Genomic DNA, 12168 nt, shown 5'->3' with positions numbered 1-12168 from the left:
CCATGAAACTCCATTGTGCCCTATAATGCCTGATGGTAGCCTGCACATCACATATTTGGGCACTATCTTTTAAAACAATTGTGAGGGATAGTATGACTTCTTGAAAGGCAAAATTTGAGGTTATTCTTTCCTTGCACATTGTTCCATATACAATTTTTCTTACTGTAATTTGGTTGATTTAAATGAGTTGGGGGGCCTGATTACTGCTTCCACTGTTAATCATTTATTTGACTGAAATGTTGGTTGTTGATTCAGTATGGTTTGCATCTTTTAATTGGGTTCAACTGGTGCACTCAGTACAAAATCTTCCAGGACATTTGATGAAAAGCTGATTGTTTTGGATAGTTTTGTTTACAAAATTGACCTGCAGTAAAAGGAAATGTGCTGTCAAGGGGTACCAAGAACAGCAGATTTCCCCACAGCCATACAAACGGCAGCTGGATTTGACTGCTTTGCAACATATTTTACTTATGAAGTCAGACTTTTTGGGACTGCTGTGACAAAAGTCTTGCTTGACTTTACCATAGTCACATCGGACACTCTCTCGTTCTGTCCGATGTGATAATTACTTGCTCTGCCTTGTAATGCCTTTAAGAGCTGAACACGGTCCATGATGTACACACAGTGGCTTTTTTGTTTATTTCACCTCCTACTTCTCATTGCATTCATTTTATAGTATGGCCTCCAGACCAGCCTTTTAACAAGATCAAGAACAAAGCAATACATTTGGTGAATACAGATTGTTTGTATGTGAGAGGGTGATGCAGATGCATATGATTTGGGATGTCAAGGACTGCTACATTAACAGTACAGAGTGAGGTGGAAGGTCACACGGGTATGAAGGAAAGGGCCAACTATTTTTCTTTCAAGAGAATAGCTGTGCCATGTATCACAAAAAAAGTTGAACAAATTCTGGATTCCAGGATTGGTTTTAGTTTGACAAAACTCACCAAATCCAATCAGGCTTCATTAGGGTTGAGTGGTATCGAGATGCTCGTCACCAACTTTCTATCAATTCAGAGTTTGATCCCGAGGTTGTGATGAGTTCACAAGTGCGTTCACATGAATGAAGTGAGATTTACTTCTCCACTGAAGATGTTTATGAAAATTATGATAAATTCTAAGAATTTAAACACAGTTATAACAGTTATAACCTTAACCCATGATCAACCAAAACACATCTACACAACACGAATAATCACAATGAAATCATGAATAATTATAATACATTCACTCAGCACAGAGGATCACTAGTAAATGATAAAGAATTTAAAGGCATTTACACAGCAAGAAGAAACATTGCTACTGCTGAATATGATGAAAATATGAAAATAGATAATATATCGATGTGAAACAGAAACAGTAATTTTAAAAGTTTTTTAAATCTTGATTTTAAATTTAAAAAATTGAAACTAAAAGCTTTAGTATTAATTAAAATTACTAAATATAATTTAATACTATTAGACATCACACTTTTCTGATATATCTACAGTATACTGTGAAGTGACTAAGTTTTTATATTTTAAAGTCATGCGATCATTATTGATATTGTATTAATATCTTACTTGAAATTATATAATTATTTTAAGTTTATGATTGGGAAAAAATTAAAGTGTCTTTAAACAAATGGCAAAATATATTTCTTGCAATAAATAATGATCATAAATAGCTTATTTTGTAAATGAATAAAATTGTCTCATTGAAGTGCACTTTAAATTGGAGTGAGAGATACTGGGGGGAGTGACTTTCAATTTGCTCACAGCTGATTGGTCTAGAATCTGGATGAGATCTCTGATCGGGAACATGGCCTGCCCTGGAACAGGTTAGCCGATTTGCGTATGTTACTATGGCGAGGAACCCGATGAAAGCCTATCCACTTTCCTTTTACCGCAAATTCAGAGTTCGCTTAAACTAAGCTTAAACTTATCTTGCTAGCTGTTTAATCCTGCTTTGTGACATAGGCCACAGGTTTAGGGGAGAGAATAAGGTCTATTCATCCTATCTATCTATCATTCTCTTTCTCCTTCTATACAATTCTGAACTACTGCAATGCTATTCTAAGAGAGAGTGAGCTGCCTCAACCCACGCACTGAATATCAGAGAGAGAGAGAGAGAGAGAGAGAGAGAGAGAGAGAGTGAGAGAGGGGGAAATGAAGGGAGGGAGATAAAGAGAAGTCGAGAGAACATTCAAAACAGACATGTTTTGCAACAGAAATATAATGAAATTGAGAGAGCAAGAGCAAGATTTCATAATTCCAAATTGAAACCAGAAGAATTGCCTTTAATTCGTCTGGAAACTCTCATTTCTTACTGTTCTAGAAAGTGTTTGTGAATGCGCCACATCTTCAGTGTCACATCTCTCAGAAGTCGCCCACAGTGCCTTGCTGACTGGGTGCCGCGTTCAGGAAAAGCTAATCCAGTTTGTAGAGGCGCATACTGTTGCACAGAGACAAGAAGGTGTTGAAATGGCCTACGCTTTATTATACATATGCAAATGAGAGGTTACTGTTTTTAATGTTATAGACTGTTCTTAATATTGCTCCTGTGAAAACTGTAAATGGCTCACAGATCTTCGCATGAATCACTCAACACTACACCTGTTAAGATCAGTGTTCCATGTATACATTTTTCCTCGTTGCTTAGTGTTTCCAACAGAACTTCTGACAGGTGTGCAAAAATACAATGTCAAAAATGTGAGGAAAAACATTCTTCCCACGTAGGTCAAATTAAGCATGGTGCTCGTTGCTCTGTACGTGCAAGAACTGTAATTGCATCTGTCAATTCGAAATCCTTTCTAAGTGCACTTTGGCCATTAAACACCTCCATATTAATTACGGAGAAAATGGGGGCAAAACCATAAACGGGTTGTGTCCTGCTAATAATGAATGCTTCATTATAAGCAGCTGTTGTTAGGAGAACAATTTATCATAGCATTCATGAAGTCCCCTGCATTACATAAGTGAATACAGTCTATATAATTATATAATATAACTATATAACAAATAATTTTTATATTATTTGTTGAAAATTCGTGTCACATTTTCAGTCACAAAGGTTATTGTACCATATTTTTGATAAAATTCAATCAAAGGCAACTGAACTTGTTTTTCCTTCTAAAGACATTTTTGCCACACATCTTTTAAATTTATTTCCCCTGAAGGAGATGTCACCAGACTTTTGGGTGGCGTTGACTGATTCAAGTTTTTGACACTCACGGATGTTGGCATAGTACACTGGAAAAAAAAAAAGAAAAAAATTCCTGTTTAATTTACAGTAAACAACAACAACAACAACAACAACAACAACAAAAATGGCAGGTGAGATTGCCAGAAATTCAATGTAAAAATACAGTGACCATGTTTCAGGCATTAAAGGATGTCATTTTGGTGTCTGTATATTTTACAGTTAACTACTCTACATCCAAAAGATATTTTTTTTACTCCTCGTTAAATCAAGTTACTTAAAATGAGCTAATGTAACACTATTCTTGAATTTTTGTCACAACTTAATTTCATTGTATGCAATCAATTTAAATGTGTAAAATGGAAGTTAACTTTATTCATTTGTGTTGGGACAACTTAAAGAATTTTCAGTGGCCAAAACCCAGATGTGATGACAGGTTCCCAGCATGCACCACAGCATAAGTAAAAACTGCACGTATCAAGTTCAAGTTTCAAATGCTGGTATACAGAACAGACACCGGGGCTGCTCCAGCTCACCTACAATCATTCCTGCAGAGCTACATTCCCACCTGAAGCCTGAGTCTGCAAACAAGTAGCACATTGTCGTACCAACACAAAGAGGCAAAAAATAACTTTCTCGGACTTTTGGCTTCATTTTGCCTCTGGTGGAACGACCTTCCTAACTCCATATGTGAAGCAGACTCTTCAAAAAGCGGCTAAAGACACATCTTTTCCATGAGCACTTGACCATACAACAACAACAACAACAATAATAATAATAAAAGCATATAAATTATTCTTGTTAAACTCTCATTTCTTTCTTGGATACAGGGGAGATTCTAAGATTTTGATCTTAGAGGGGCTCAGCCTCTAGTGACACTATTAGATGTGCACATTTAATATATTCCACTCTTTAGCATAGATTGTGTTTTGTCATCAGCAGCCATATCACCCTGTAGTTCAAGACCAGTTATCCACTGAAGCTAAGCAGGGTTGGGCCTGGCCAGTACCTGGTTGGGAGACCTTTTGCGGAAAACTAAGGTTGCTGCTGGAAGTGGTATTAGAGGGGCCAGCAGGGGGTGCTCACCCTGCAGTCTGTGTGGGTCCTAATGCCCCAGTTTAGATATGGGACACTATACTGTAAAAAAAGCACTGTCCTTTGGATGAGATGTTAAACTGAGGTCCTGACTCTCTGTGGTCATTAAAAATCCCAGGGCATTTCTTGTAAAGAGTAGGGGTGTAACCCTGGTGTCTTGGCCAAATTCTCCCCATTCATGGCCTCCTAATAATCCCCATCCATTAATTGGCTCTATAACTCTACTCTCTCCTCTCCACCAATAGCTGGTGTGTGGTGAGTGCGCTATGGCTGCTGTCGCATCATCCAGGTGGATGCTGCACACTGGTGGTGGTTTTAGGAGAGTCCCTGTTCACTCTGTGAAGTGCTTTGAGTGTAGTGTCAGAAAAAGTGCTATATAAATGTAACATTCATTAATTTCAGTCAGTCATTTTTTTTTTTAAACTGTTTACATCATTCAAGATAGCCAACTAATGTACATTTAGAATACTGTCATTTTCTATATTAAACACAAAGTTATATAAAAAAATTAAACCGATGAAAGATTGAAAAATTAAAGATTTTTTTACATTTATTTTCCATTTATTAACATTATTTTAAAAAAGTGTTTATTATAGAAAATTAGGAATTTTGCAATTTCTATAGATTAAAGTTATGTCAAACACCAGAAAAACCTATTATTACAATAAATGTTACATTTAGCTAGGTTGTTTTTTTAGTAGAGTGAATTAACTCCAGATTATGTTTCTCTGTATGACATTAACTCATGACTTCTGTCTCTTGAATTCATCCAAAAGAGAAAATCACTCCAAAAAAATTTTTTTGGTGGGGGATTTTTCACCCAATTTGGAATGCCCAGTTCCCAATGCGCTTGTTAAGTCCTCATGGTGGTGTAGTGATTTACCTCAATCCAGGTGGTGGAGGACGAATCCCAGCTTCTGAGACCGTCAACCCATCTTAAAGACTCTGCATTCTTGATCCGAGCCCCAGCACAGATTACAGAGTTACTGTCTTGTATTGTTCTGTATATAACAGAGCCTGGTCATGTGATTTATGCCAGGGCTGCTTTTGATAAGGGGTGGGTTAAAGAGCAGGGGGAAAGAAAAAAGCAATGCAAAAGCTGTTTTTGATCAGGACGAATCCCAGTTGCCTCCACGTCTGAGATCGTCAACCTGTGCATCTTATCACGTGGCTTGTTGAGTGCGTTGCCACGGAGACATAGCACGTGTGGAGGCTTCACGCCACCCACCACAGCATCCACGCTCAACTCACCACGCGCACCACCGAGAACGAACCACATTATAGCAATCACGAGGAGGTTACCCCATGTGACTCTACCCTCCTTAGCAACCAGGCCAATTTGGTTGCTTAGGAGACCTGACTGGAGTCACTCAGCACACCCTGGGATTCAAACTAGTGAACTCCAGGGGTGGTAGCCAGTGTCTTTTACCACTGAGCTACCCAGGCCCCCTATTTCAATAGAATAATACTGGTAATATACTGTATATATTAAACATATATAATTAATATAAATATATAATTAATATAAATACACACACAGTAGATTAGTTCAGATTTGTTCACTTGTTTGTTAAGTAACCATTTTTGTATATCACTCTTTTACACCAGTACATGGCAACAAATGAACGTCTTTTATGTGTTTTTGGGCCATTAAACCATTGATAAAGCACATTAACGTTCACTACAGAAATAAGTCTAGTTACACTGTATTAAAATCAGTGTGTCTACTAAGAGATTTTGGCAGTGTTTAAATATCATAAGCATTTTCCCCACAAATGACAATAAAGCATATCATTTTGTGCCCTGCTGTGCGTGACCATCAAGCTATACAAAAAGGACAACATAGCCTGTAAGTAATTACAGGTTTTAATTACAGCCTGATGTCATTGTAATGTCATTAGTCACTTTTAATCTTAATTAATCCAGTGCCTTTCTCTCCTTGTTAAACAAGATTACCTAACTAAATGAGCAACATGCCTCCTCTGCTTCAGTCGGTCAGAAGATGCGGATCCTCATTCGTTCATGAATTGAACGAAGTAAATGGGGCGTATTCGTTCAGTGGGTCAAACCAATGATATGCTTCTTCACATCCCACACTCCAATGCTATTGGCTCGCGCTTTAGTCAGTCTTTACAGGCAAGAAAAGCTACCAAAGCACCTCGTGCTTCAAACAAGTGCAGCATTGCGGCTGCAGCTGTTTAAAACACTTACGTGCTGATTGTAAAGTCACTGATTTTTAGAGGGAATGAAGCCCCTCTAAATAAAGTCTAGTTACGCCTATGCTTGAATAGTAATTTTCTGAAGCAACTAAAACTTTGCAATGCAGCACTTTTCATACTACTGTCTCCTTTAGATGAATCGCTTATGATGTATTCTTTGGATAAAAGTGTCTGCCAGATGAATAAATGTAAATTTAAAATATGATATGATGCAATCCTCTATTGCTGAGACTACAAGTCACAGCTTGTTACACTTACAACATCAAATGCTTGCTAAATAAAGGGAAGTGGTGTAAATTAAGTTGCCTCAACATAATAAAAATAAAAGTTGCCTGGTTGTTTTTTATTCGATTGAGTGGAAAAGATTTTGTTTAATTTATAAAGTTAATTCAACGTTTTAATTTTTTTTTGTGTTAATATCATTAATTTATGTTAATACAACCAACCTCCTGGAACTACAAAAATCTGCTTTGTACTTTGAATGTATTGTTAACCACTACTACTACCAACCATAGTAACACAGGTGGTAAAACATAAGAACACATGATGACCTACTGTAGATTTCACCAAGGATGGCCCTTCCAGGGGGAATAGCCAATACAAATGTAAAAACACTGCAAAGTGTTACCCACACCAAGACAAATCACCATCAGGGTACCAAAACTGCAATAAACATGAACTAAACAACATAAAATTAAACATTAAAACATCCCAATGTACATAACTGATATCTAAATTAAGAATAATATTCTGTTTATTTGTATTTTCATAAAAAGTAATGAAATGTGATGAATCATGCAGGGACTTCTGGGAACACCTGGCTATTGTTTTTCACCATAATTGTAACAATAGGTTACTGTAAAAGTACAAGTATTGTCTTGTTAAAGGTAATGTTCTCTGTTAACTATAAAGTAATTCATTCTTTTTACATCTAATTATATATATATATATATGTAATATTTAACAATACAATTATATATATTGTTTTCTTAAATATAATTTGTCAACTTATATGGAAAGGTACACTGTAAAAAAATGATTTTAACCGTAAAAGGCTGTAAAAATGCTACAGTAAAAAACCCTTAATTTCTAAACATGTAGTTACCTTAAAATATATGGTACAAAATTGTAATATATTTAAAAAGACAATACATGTAGTTTTACAGAATTGTTTTTTAAAAATTAAATTTTTTAGATGTAAAAAGTCTGATTTTCCCGTATAATTAATGGTAAAAATGTATGTAATATGTAACAAGAGAGTACATGTACTTTGTACTGTAAATTATTGTTAAAATTACAGTAAAAAACAGTAATTGGGCATTCCCAGAATTCCCTGCGTGACCCATTACATTTCATTATATTTTATGGGTATAGTTATGTTTCTTTTTATTTTTAATATCAGTTATGTACTTTGGGGTGTAAACTGATGTAGTTTAGTTAATGTTCATTACATTATTTTAATTTCACATGTGTTACCCTGAAGGTGTTAAGTGTTTGTGTGAGTGACACTGAGCACTGTCTCAACATGGTTTTTGGTCATTGCTCCAGGAAGGGCCTCTATTGATGAACCCCATGCCATCATACCCATCTGTAATTACTACGGTGATTATCAATAGATTGTAAAGTAAAAAGCAGATTTTTACAGTTTCAGAAGGTTAATATCAAGTTTATCATTTAATAATATAAATGACGATAATGCACCATAAAATATACAGGCATCAAAATTACATCCTGTAAAGCCTGAAACATGGTTACCGTATTTTTTACAGTGAATTTCTATTCACTAGCAACCACAGCTGCCAGTTTTTACCGTAAATTTGACAGAATTTTTTTTTTACAGTGTAACTAACAGTTAACCAATGAACTTTTTTTTTTTTTTTACTATGGCATTACATTAAAATGACGAATATTTTACTTGTACAGACAGACAGATATTTTTGGGTTGATTGTTGGTTAATCAAGATTTACTTGAAATATGTAGCCTGAAAGGTTTGCAAACCAAGCTTAATCCCATGATGCAACCATAGACCTTCTATGTCTAAGACTTAGTGCTATCGCTAAGATGAGACCACAGGGTATATTTTCCAGTGGTATATTTTTGTTGCCAACACTGTATTTCCTACAATGGAATTTTGATAGATTGTAATTTGCCTTTTGTCACCACTGTTCTGCTCTGTGCAGATAATTTTCCTTGATGACATCCGTGGTTAATTAAATAGAAGATGTGACATTGGTCTCTCTGGTGGCTTTAGCTTGTTGATGTTTGAACAAAACATTTTGTGTTCTCATTCTTTTTGAGGTCTATGCACATTTTAATATCACTGCAATATAAGTATTTGTGGATTGTGTTAGGTGGTATGAATGTATGTAGTACAAGAGTGTGTTAGGATTCCTTTACTACGTGATCTAGCATACTGTCTGCATGTGTGCGCATGTTTTGCAATCTCTATGTCTGATGTTAGCACAGCATGTTCCAAATGTTGTGTATAGTATGTACTGTGTATACAGTATGTGAATGTGTGTAAGTGTGTCACTGAACACTCTCCATTCTCTTCCACCCACTCACTGCACTGCCCCATACACACATGCACAAACATCTCTCTTTGCATTTATCTATCTTTTTTTAATTTTTTCCCTCCAAACATTTGCTATTTCAATGGTTTTCCACAGGTCCCTGCAATTGTGAAAAATATAGCAGATAGGTATTGATTAGAGATATTGGGAGTGGCAGAAATCTCTAACAACACTGTTTCTGTCACTTCTTCAAAAACATTCTGACAAAAAGACCTATAAAATGTCAGAAAAACAACAACATCTCAGTCTCCCTCTCTCCCTCCCAGTGTCATGCATCATGCTACGCTCTCTGAAAAGGACTGATCACTATTTGTTCAGATCATTGCTACTATTCATTTCTTTCAATGCTTCTGATTCATAGTGACTTGTAATAACACATTAGACAAATGGTCATCATGCTTTTCTTTATCAGAGTTATGAGTGTGACGTTGGAATTTGCAGTTGTACTGCATGTAATATGCTCCTTAGTGTAAATGTTATATTTACTGTATGTTACAGAACATATTTAAAGAATAAATATTTTCTGATTAATATTTTTTATTGATTATTATAGATAACAAGGAAAAGCAAAACATATATACACAGAATCAACATTTAACTTACACTATTACCCCTCCTCCTCCCAATCCCCAACCCCACCTTGACCCTCAACAACATCCCTGTGGTCACACATGATTATAGACAAAAAAATAAATAAATAAAAAAAATATATATATAAATATATATATATATATATATATATATATATATATACATATATATACACAGTATATATATATATATATATATATATATATATATATATATATATATATATATATATACAGGGTTGGGGAGTAACCGAATACATGTAACGGGATTACGTATTTAAAATACAAAATATAAGTAACTGTATTCCACTACAGTTCCAATTTAAATCATTGGTAATTAGAATACAGCTTCATTCAAAAAGTATTTTGATTACTGAAGAGATTACTTTGCATTTTATTGTCATTTATTTCATTTAATATTTAGTCCTTTCAGATGGAAAACATTTATACATATAAATGATGCGATCCAAAGTGCATTTGAACAGCGGTGAAACACTTTCTTATGATGTATTTCATTCATACGAACAGACAGAGAAGTAAGTTTGAAGTTTGGAGCAGAAGAAATAGAAATATACCTTGTGTAAATTGGCAGCTTAATGCTAAGCTACAATGCTATTTCTAGCCATTTTACATGCACATGTTACCATGCACGATCATATTGTTTTATCAAGAAAATTCACGTTGGATCATAATTTCTTTTTTTCTAGTAAGACCTTTGATATTAGAGCAAAAATCATATTCTTGATAATAATTTTCATATTGTTTTCCTGTGAAAATATCTAAAAATCCTTAAAACAAGATCAGTTAGATTAATCTTGTTTTAGAAACAACACTGCATAAGATATTTAGGTTTTTCAGAGAATGTATTTTTAACATGTGTATTTTGTCTTACTGTACTGGCAGAGTTTTTATAGTCAGAACAAGTGAAAAAAATCTAACAGTGCTGAAGAATTAATCCAAAGTATTTAGAATACGTTACTGGCCTTGAGTAATCTGATGGAATACGTTACAAATTACATTTTACAGCATGTATTCTGTAATCTGTAGTGGAATACATTTCAAAAGTAACCCTTCCAACCCTGTATATATATATATATATATATATATATATATATATATATATATATATATATATATATATATTCACACACATTTAAAACTAAACTTCTCTCTCCACTGCCCCTTCCCGAGAGCCCTCCAAAAACACCAGATAGCTGCCCCATTTCCCATCAAACGAATCCCAATTCCCCAGCATTCTACATAACACTTCCCGAAAGCCGCCACTCTCCCCATCTCCGTGCACCATTCTTGAAATGAGGGCGCTCCAGCCAACTTCCATCCCCTTAAAACAATTTGTCTGGCGATCATAACACTGGTTAGGACCCAATTTCTTAGCTGTTTATCCCCTATATTGATGACCGCCCCATCGCCTAAAATACAGAGTCTGGGGCAAAATGAAATTTGAGTGCCCAATACATCACACATAAAACTCTGAACCTTCAACCAAAATTCTTGGATCTTAACACACCACCAAAAAACATGGGTTGTGTCTCCATCTTCTGATTGGCATTGCCAGCAGGTGGGTGTGTCTTTCAGACCAAGCATATACAATCTAGAGAAAGAATCGATGTAAAATATTGAATTGCATAAGGCGAACCCTTGCATCTCTAGATGCAGACTTGATGTTTTTTTAGAATCCTAGCCCACACTCCTTCCTCCAGTACCAAGTTTAGATCTTTCTCCCATAATCTCTTGATAGAAGTTAAAGCTCTGTCCCCCAGACTCTGAATTAGCAGGGAGTAATACACTAATGCCTCTTAAACTTTTCCAAAAGCAGTAATCACCACTCCCAGAGTATCTGCCGCTTTAGGAGGGTGTATGCTACTCCCAAAAATAGTACAGAGCAGGTGGCGCAGCTGTAAATACCTAAAGAACTGAGATCTGAGAATCCCAAAATGTTGAACCATATTTTCAAAGGATCTCAACACTCCACTCTCATATAGGTCACCGAGCATATTAACCTCCCTCTCAATCCACTCTCTCCAGCAGAAAGGGGACTTATTAATACATAATTTTGGGTTCAGCCATATGCTCGAGGCTACATTTAAATAAATGTCCGAATTAAACACTCTGGACACTTTTGTCCATACCAAGTGCAAATGCGAGATAATGGGGTGTAACTTAACTTCTCCGGTTAGTTTGATAGAAAGGCTTTGTAATGGCGAAATAGGTGCAAGTAATTCCTGTTCAATACAAAACCAAGGAGGGGCTCTCTCAGGTGGGAGCGACCAATGAGCCAAATGTCTGAGACCAAATGCACAATAATAAAAACAAATCTTGGGTAGGCCTAGCCCACCTTTGTCAATCGGCCTATGCAACTTACTGAAATGGAATCTGGGACATTTACCATTCCAAATGAAGGACTTTGCTATGCTATCAAATTGCTTGAAATAAGAGAGGGGGACATCTATAGGGAGAGACTGTAGCAGGTAGTTTAATTTTGGAAT

General features: G+C 35.6%; 1 protein-coding gene across 2 annotated transcripts in view; it reads left to right on the top strand.

Moving 5' to 3' along the window:
- Positions 1–12168, top strand: part of LOC127453514 (protein shisa-7-like) — a 34008-nt gene that overhangs the window by 1117 nt on the left and 20723 nt on the right. The window lies entirely within an intron of this gene.

The sequence above is a fragment of the Myxocyprinus asiaticus genome, chromosome 15, assembly GCF_019703515.2.
Source record: "Myxocyprinus asiaticus isolate MX2 ecotype Aquarium Trade chromosome 15, UBuf_Myxa_2, whole genome shotgun sequence".
NCBI classification, from domain to species: Eukaryota; Metazoa; Chordata; class Actinopteri; order Cypriniformes; family Catostomidae; genus Myxocyprinus; species Myxocyprinus asiaticus.
Note: the sequence above shows the minus strand (reverse complement) of the source record. Positions and strands in the feature narration are given on the sequence as shown.